This window comes from Paroedura picta, chromosome 5, assembly GCF_049243985.1.
Source record: "Paroedura picta isolate Pp20150507F chromosome 5, Ppicta_v3.0, whole genome shotgun sequence".
Lineage (NCBI taxonomy): Eukaryota > Metazoa > Chordata > Lepidosauria > Squamata > Gekkonidae > Paroedura > Paroedura picta.
This window is the reverse complement of record NC_135373.1, coordinates 46255504-46261917: the sequence shown is the minus strand read 5'-3', so window position 1 is coordinate 46261917 and position 6414 is coordinate 46255504. Positions and strand designations below refer to the sequence as shown.

At 42.0% G+C, this 6414-nt stretch overlaps 1 long non-coding RNA gene across 1 annotated transcript; it reads right to left on the bottom strand.

Moving 5' to 3' along the window:
* Window positions 1-1422: 1422 nt before the first annotated feature.
* Window positions 1423-4078, bottom strand: LOC143839042 (uncharacterized). The gene is made up of 4 exons (XR_013231551.1): window positions 3899-4078; window positions 3364-3407; window positions 2717-2750; window positions 1423-1592 (listed from the first exon to the last, which is right to left on the bottom strand). It is a non-coding gene; the product is annotated as an uncharacterized LOC143839042 (long non-coding RNA).
* Window positions 4079-6414: the final 2336 nt, after the last annotated feature.

Here is a 6414-nt window from a genome sequence, read left to right as displayed (position 1 = left end):
GCATAACAATTATTTGTTGAGGAAGGCAGGCTGTATAAGAGACAACCTGAACACACCCCTCTCATGCTGTTGTCAGTTTCTCCCAGAATTACAACTGAACACCAGAATTACAACTGAACACCCCAGAATTACAACTGAATAACTGAACAAATATCTGTCATCCTGGATGAAATAGCTGGTTTGGATGATGTACTCTGGTATTATATCCAATCATGAAATAATTACCATGAAGTTGATATTTGCCTTATAAAAGCCTTAAGAACGTGAGAAGAACTTCTGCTACATCAGTCCAAGGCTCCGTATAGTCCAGCATCCTGTTTTCAAGAATGGCCAGTCAGACACTCCAGGAAGTATATCAGGAAGACAGCTGCCCTCTCTGCAACCTGTCGAATCCTTGCTCACCACTGCCATTAAGTTTCATACCTGTGAAAACTTATGGAGGCAAAGTGTCGTTATTTTAAATCCACCCTGACACTCCAATCCTGCTTTCAACACATTCAGTCTGATGCTCATAGGTGTTAACTCTGTTTTTATCCTTGAAAGAACTCTTATACAGACTTTTCTGTACAGTAAGATCTGCCCAGAGATTCGTTGTTGAGGTAAGGCTAGCATCACTGAGAAGCAGAACATGTGAGGGTTCAGCTTCAGTATTGTAGTACAGAAATCCCCGACCTCTGGACCTTTTTGTGGCTTTTTGAAATCATGCGAGGTGTTGCTTTTAGAATTGACCTCCGTACAGGTGAAAGCACTGCAAAGCTTGCTGACTGATGGACAGGTTTGCAGAGCCATGTTTCCACTGAAAGAGCTAGCCACGTCTGTAGATCGGGAAGACTTGACTGCATGGTTCACAAAACAGTTCTAATTTGTGAAAGTTTTGTTCTGCTGCTGAGCTTTGGAAAGAGAAATTTTAGACACCAGTCTAAGTACACATGCTTTCATGCCTTTTGGCATGAGCAGCTCAGTTAAAGATGTGGTGGGCCCAGCTGTAGCCCTGATGTGAAAATCCCAGTTAAAAGTTTTCTTCTGCCTGACTGACGTCCTTCACTGGAGAGGCTCCTGAAAGGAAGGGAAGCAAGCTGGCAGTGAGATGAGCAAATGCTTTTGGAAACGTGGCTTTCAGGAAACTAAGGTAGTAATGGAATGGAAATCCAGAGCAGAATAAACATGACTTTAAAATAGCTTAACTCCGATCATTCTCCATCATGAATCATCCCCATTTCAAGAGCTTTTTACTTTCAACACTGAAAACATTCACGAAAGGAGAAGTGAGTAACAGTACACACAAAAAAGATGATTTCCCATCAAGAGCTAATGAACTGATTCCAGTAAGTTTTTAGTATCAAAGCACTGGGGGCAGTAAAATTTCTGCAAGGTCTAAAGGCCTGCTCTTGGCTGCATTCAACCTGCCTTGGTTTCTGAGATGATTGGTAGAAAGATGGACATATATATATTTTTAATAATTAAATAAAATACATTTATAATTAAACCGAACATCCTGCTTCCTTGTACTTAGTTTGAAAATGTATATGTCTCTTCTCAAATTAATCTGTTCCAGTCCAAATTAAGCCCAACTGCTCTCTTGAGGCAATGATCTGTAAACAAAAGATCAATATTTTGGTCACACAATGCATGCAAGAAAAAAATAATTCTGTTTGGTAAGACAGGTGTTTTTCTTCGTCAGGCAAGGCTTGGCCATGGTGATTCATGCAAGGATCACCTCCAGAATTTCAGATCTGCCCTTATCTCTGATCCCGTATAAGCACCATGAATCCTTAAACCACTTCTGGTCCCTGATTATCCAGCATATCTGAAGCTTTTTTCACCACATGCTTTTCCACAGTTGAAAGTTATTATTAATCAGAATTAAATGGAGAAGTTTTCAGAGAAGGAAGCTGTAGGCAGAAGCAAAGGTCCTACACTTTTTTGTTTTTAAAATTTGGATTCCCTCCCTTTTTGTAGATGATTTTAAAAAGAAATTAGGGACAAGAGATTTTGCTTCTCTTGTTCTCTCTCTCTCTCTCTCCCTTACTTCTCTTATACCACTGCTGAATTCTACCGTTTGCTTGAAGTCAGAGCATATGCACACCTTACCTATACAGCCAAACTAGATTTTGCTTGTGCCAGAAGGCAGAATGCCAAATGCCCCCCCAATCCAAATAAGTGCAAGTTTGTTTGCAAGCAGGAAGCTTTCATTCCAGCCTTTGTGTCTGTATAAATATCAAAAACTGTCTATTATGTCTCTCTCTCTGAGTCTTTTCCATACAGAGTCCACTTTAACATGCTGAGAACTGACGTAGTTCCATTTCCTCCTTTCCCCTTTGATCTGTTTTTGCCTACAGCAGAAAGTAAACCTAGGTTGTAAATCCATGCTTGTGTTAGGGAAGATGCTCACTTTGTATTTTGTACACTGGTATAAGCATCCCAGTACATAAGACTCACTAGACTTAATGCCAGTTGAGAAGTAGCCGATTTGGGGTGCCCTTAGTCTGATCCACCATGGGAACAACTTACTGAAAATTTCTCTGGCTTAAACCTCATTGAAACAAACAAGATTTGTATAAGAGCAGATTGAGATTTGGTCAATGTTATATAACAGTCTGTTCAACTATAGATTTAGGTGCAAATCCTTATTAAGTCTGCTGACTTTTGGCCATGGATTGAGTCAGACACAGCATGTTCCTCATTGAGAAGGATAAGGTCCCTGAGAGATACATACCTGCTGAGTCCGTCTTCCTCTCCTGCAGCGCCTCCTAGTGCCCAGAGAAACAAAACAAGATGTTTCCTGAGGTCATTTCAATCATATGAATTACCCTTCCCACAAATTGTAATTGGTTGTGTTCCAAATGCACACAAATGTGACTTGCAAAAATTGGTTGAAATTACCAGCAGAAAGGTACCAGTTGGATATTAGGGAAACGTGGGACCTGCTGCCTAGGGAATTGGTGAGCTCCCTCTCACTGGCAGTCTTCACTCAGTGGCTAGAGACGAACACTTGTCAGAGATGCTTTAGGCCAGGGGTAGTCAACCCGTGGTCCTCCAGATGTCCATGGACTACAATTCCCATGAACCCTTGCCAGCAAATGCTGGCAGGGGCTCATGGGAATTGTAGTCCATGGACATCTGGAGGACCACAGGTTGACTACCCCTGCTTTAGGCTGATCCTGCATTGAGCAGGAAGTTGGGCTTGATGGCCTGTATGGACTCTTCCACCACTCGGATTTTGTGATTCTAAGATAAGGAGAAGAAACTGCTGGTATTACAAATTAAAACTCAAAAGAGTTCTAAGGCTGGCAAAAAAGTACATATGACTCAATGCTTCTACTCAGGGTCTGTTGTTTTTTAAACAGTTTTTTCCAGAAATACCTTGATGGTCTAGTAGTAGCCAACAAATACAGATTCAGAGCTCTCTGCAAAAAAAAAATAATAATAATGTCTTAAACGTTTAAAATAAATTGAACATTTTAAGAGGAGCCTACCATCTAGTGGCTATTGTATAAATTACATGTGTTGGGGCATAGCTTCCAGAGTTCTTGCTCCTTTGTAATCCCCACACATTTGTAAACAAACTAATGTCTTGCTATGCTTTTCAATAGAAGGGAAACACATGGGCTGCTAAGATATACCTTCCACCGAAGAGAGGGACCAGGCAGACAGGTGAAAAAAGGGAGGTGTGGAGGCAGGAAAGGGGAGGTATCTAAAGGAAGAGCTGGCCAGGAAGTCAGAGATTTAGCCTCACCGCAAAAACCGTCACTGGAATTTTACTATTTACCCTTTAATTGATCATTATGCGGATTTAACTAGGCAAAAGGTGTTTCCAAGTTGGACAAATCTCTTTAAAACTGCTAGCATTAGTGATGCCAAGGCCTTGAGCCAGGTACTCTCCAATTTAAAATCTTACCTCAGCCACAAATTCACGGAGTGGCTTTAAAGCAAGAGTGATTTGGCTCTCTTTGCCTCAGTTTCCACACCTACAACACAGGGAAATCAACATATATGCATTTATTTATATCCTACTTTTTCCCCCATGTGGGAGCAGCTTAAAGCATTGTTTCCCTCTTCCCTATTCCCCATTTTTTCATAGCAACAACCCTCTAAGGCAGGGGTAGTCAAACTGCGGCCCTCCAGATGTCCATGGACCTCACCTGCTCTAAGGTAAGGTGACCAGATTGACCCACTTTTGGAGGAACATCTGGGGGCACCTGGCAAATTGTACTTACGTTGAAATTTAAAAAATATATATTACAATACTATGTTTGTGTTCTATGCATTCTATGAAACTTTTTGTTGCTCCATATAGACTAAATTTTTAATCAAGAACCCCTCTGGTCAATGTTGGCCCACTTTACCAATGCTAAAATCTGGTCACCTTACTCTTACCCAGCTAAGAGTTTGTGACAGGCGTAAAAGTGCGGAGCTGGCCCTACTCCAACTCTCGCTCCACTATGCAACACCAGCTCTCAATATATTACAGAGCTGCCAAGATAACATATGTAAAGTACAATAGAAATGCTCTCATTCCAGTTCCTGGCCTGACTTCAAAATATTAGGCCTTCAGTATGGCAGGAAGGAATGCTGCCCTGTAGAAAACCACAGAGGAAAACCGTTCCTGTGTGCATACTCTATGATGCAGGCTTCTCTCTCTTTTTCCGGCTTGCAGAAGAAATTTCCTAGAAACATAGAATCAAAGAGTTGGAAGGGACCTCCAAGGTCATCTAGTCCAACTCCCTGGACAATTGCAGGTCCTGCTGAGCAAAAAGGAAAAATGGCCCAACAGTTTATATTTAGTAATTCCTCAAGTGGCTCATAGTGATTAAATTAAATTTCAAGATATTTTGACAGCTTACTCTGAAATAGTGGACCTTTTATTACATTAGCAATTGATAGTTCATAGTAACTCATCAGAAAATATTCTGTTCCAAGCCCTCAGGCCCTCATTCTGTTCCAAGCCCTCAGCAGTGGCTCTCAACCTGGGGGGGCGGGACCCCTTTGGGGGTAGAACGACCCTTTCACAGGGGTTGTGGCAGGGCAAGCAACTGGGTCGTTCCAGCTGCCCCACTGTATTTGGTTTTCAACCCAGTCTAAAAATCCCACAGGATTATGAGTTGTTGCCTCCCTTTTCTCCCCACAGCCAGAATAGCACAAAAACCAAAACAAGCCACACACAACGTATCCGTCGAAAGCATAAACTACCACATGAACCACTCTGCCTATGGCAGGCCTCAGGAACCTTGAATTAAAAACCATGCAAAGAAATCAGTGCTACTTTTCTGCCTGGGCAACATTCCCTAGCAAAAAGTTTATCTAGCTAACCGCACAAAGCAACGGTTCTGTCATTACTCAGCAATTCAGAGAGAAACACGATTGGTTGGAAAGGAAGGGCAGAGCGCTGTTTTAAAAGGCAACAGAAAGGAAACAAATCAAAACGGGGGACAGGGAGAGAAGTTCACATCCCAGCTGCCTCACTGGCCAGGGACTGCCCCTCCCAGCACATTCAGCGTCCTCAGAAGGCAGGCCGAGATCACAGCTGAACTGCAGCAGGAAAGAACTGAAGCCATGTTGCAATCTTCTATGCTCGTGGAAGTTTAAACTGCAAACTCATTTGAGGGTTCATAAAACTTACCACAATAGTTACAAGAAGAAATAAAGGAAAAGAAAAGTTGAAGTGTTTGTACTTAATCTGAGACAGCAAACAAACTCTACCTGCAGACCAAACAAAACACAGATCAGGCTAAATACTGAAAAGGAGGTTGAACTTTTCTGGTTCCTACATTTTGGATAACAACATGCCTGCATAGCAAGCATTTCGCACACCTTGTATCCCTTTATAATCTTTAAAAAGAGCCCATTAAGGCAGGTCAGCATTCCTGCTTGTAAAATGGTTTAAATCAGATTTTTAAGCTATATGTAAATCTTCATGACACCCAAGATGATGAACCACTTTTCCTATCCCAACCTTTCTCAACTTTATTAACATTGAGAAACCCCTGAAACATTCTTCAGTCTTCGAGAAACCCCAGAAGTGGTGCAATCATGAAGAATATGGCTGGGAAGCAGAGCTGTGTCCATGCCCACCCAGGGCCCCTCTCCTTCTCACCCACTCCAGGCCTATCATTGGCTATTTTGGGAGAGGGGGAGGTTGACATGACCATATATGGTCACATCACCTGATGAATGTTTAACCAATTTTAAAATATATTTAAAATGAATTAACTCCCACCCATTCGGGAAACCCTTTCAGGACTGTCAAGAAACCCCAAGGTTTCACCAAGCCCTGAATGAGGAAGTCTGACCTAGCCCTGTCACTCTCCGGCCTTCTTGAGTATTCCAATCTGGTCATTTATTTCACCCTTTTTATTCATTGAAACATTCATTTAAGCTTTCGGCTTTCCGCAGGGCCTGCAAAATGGAGCTCTT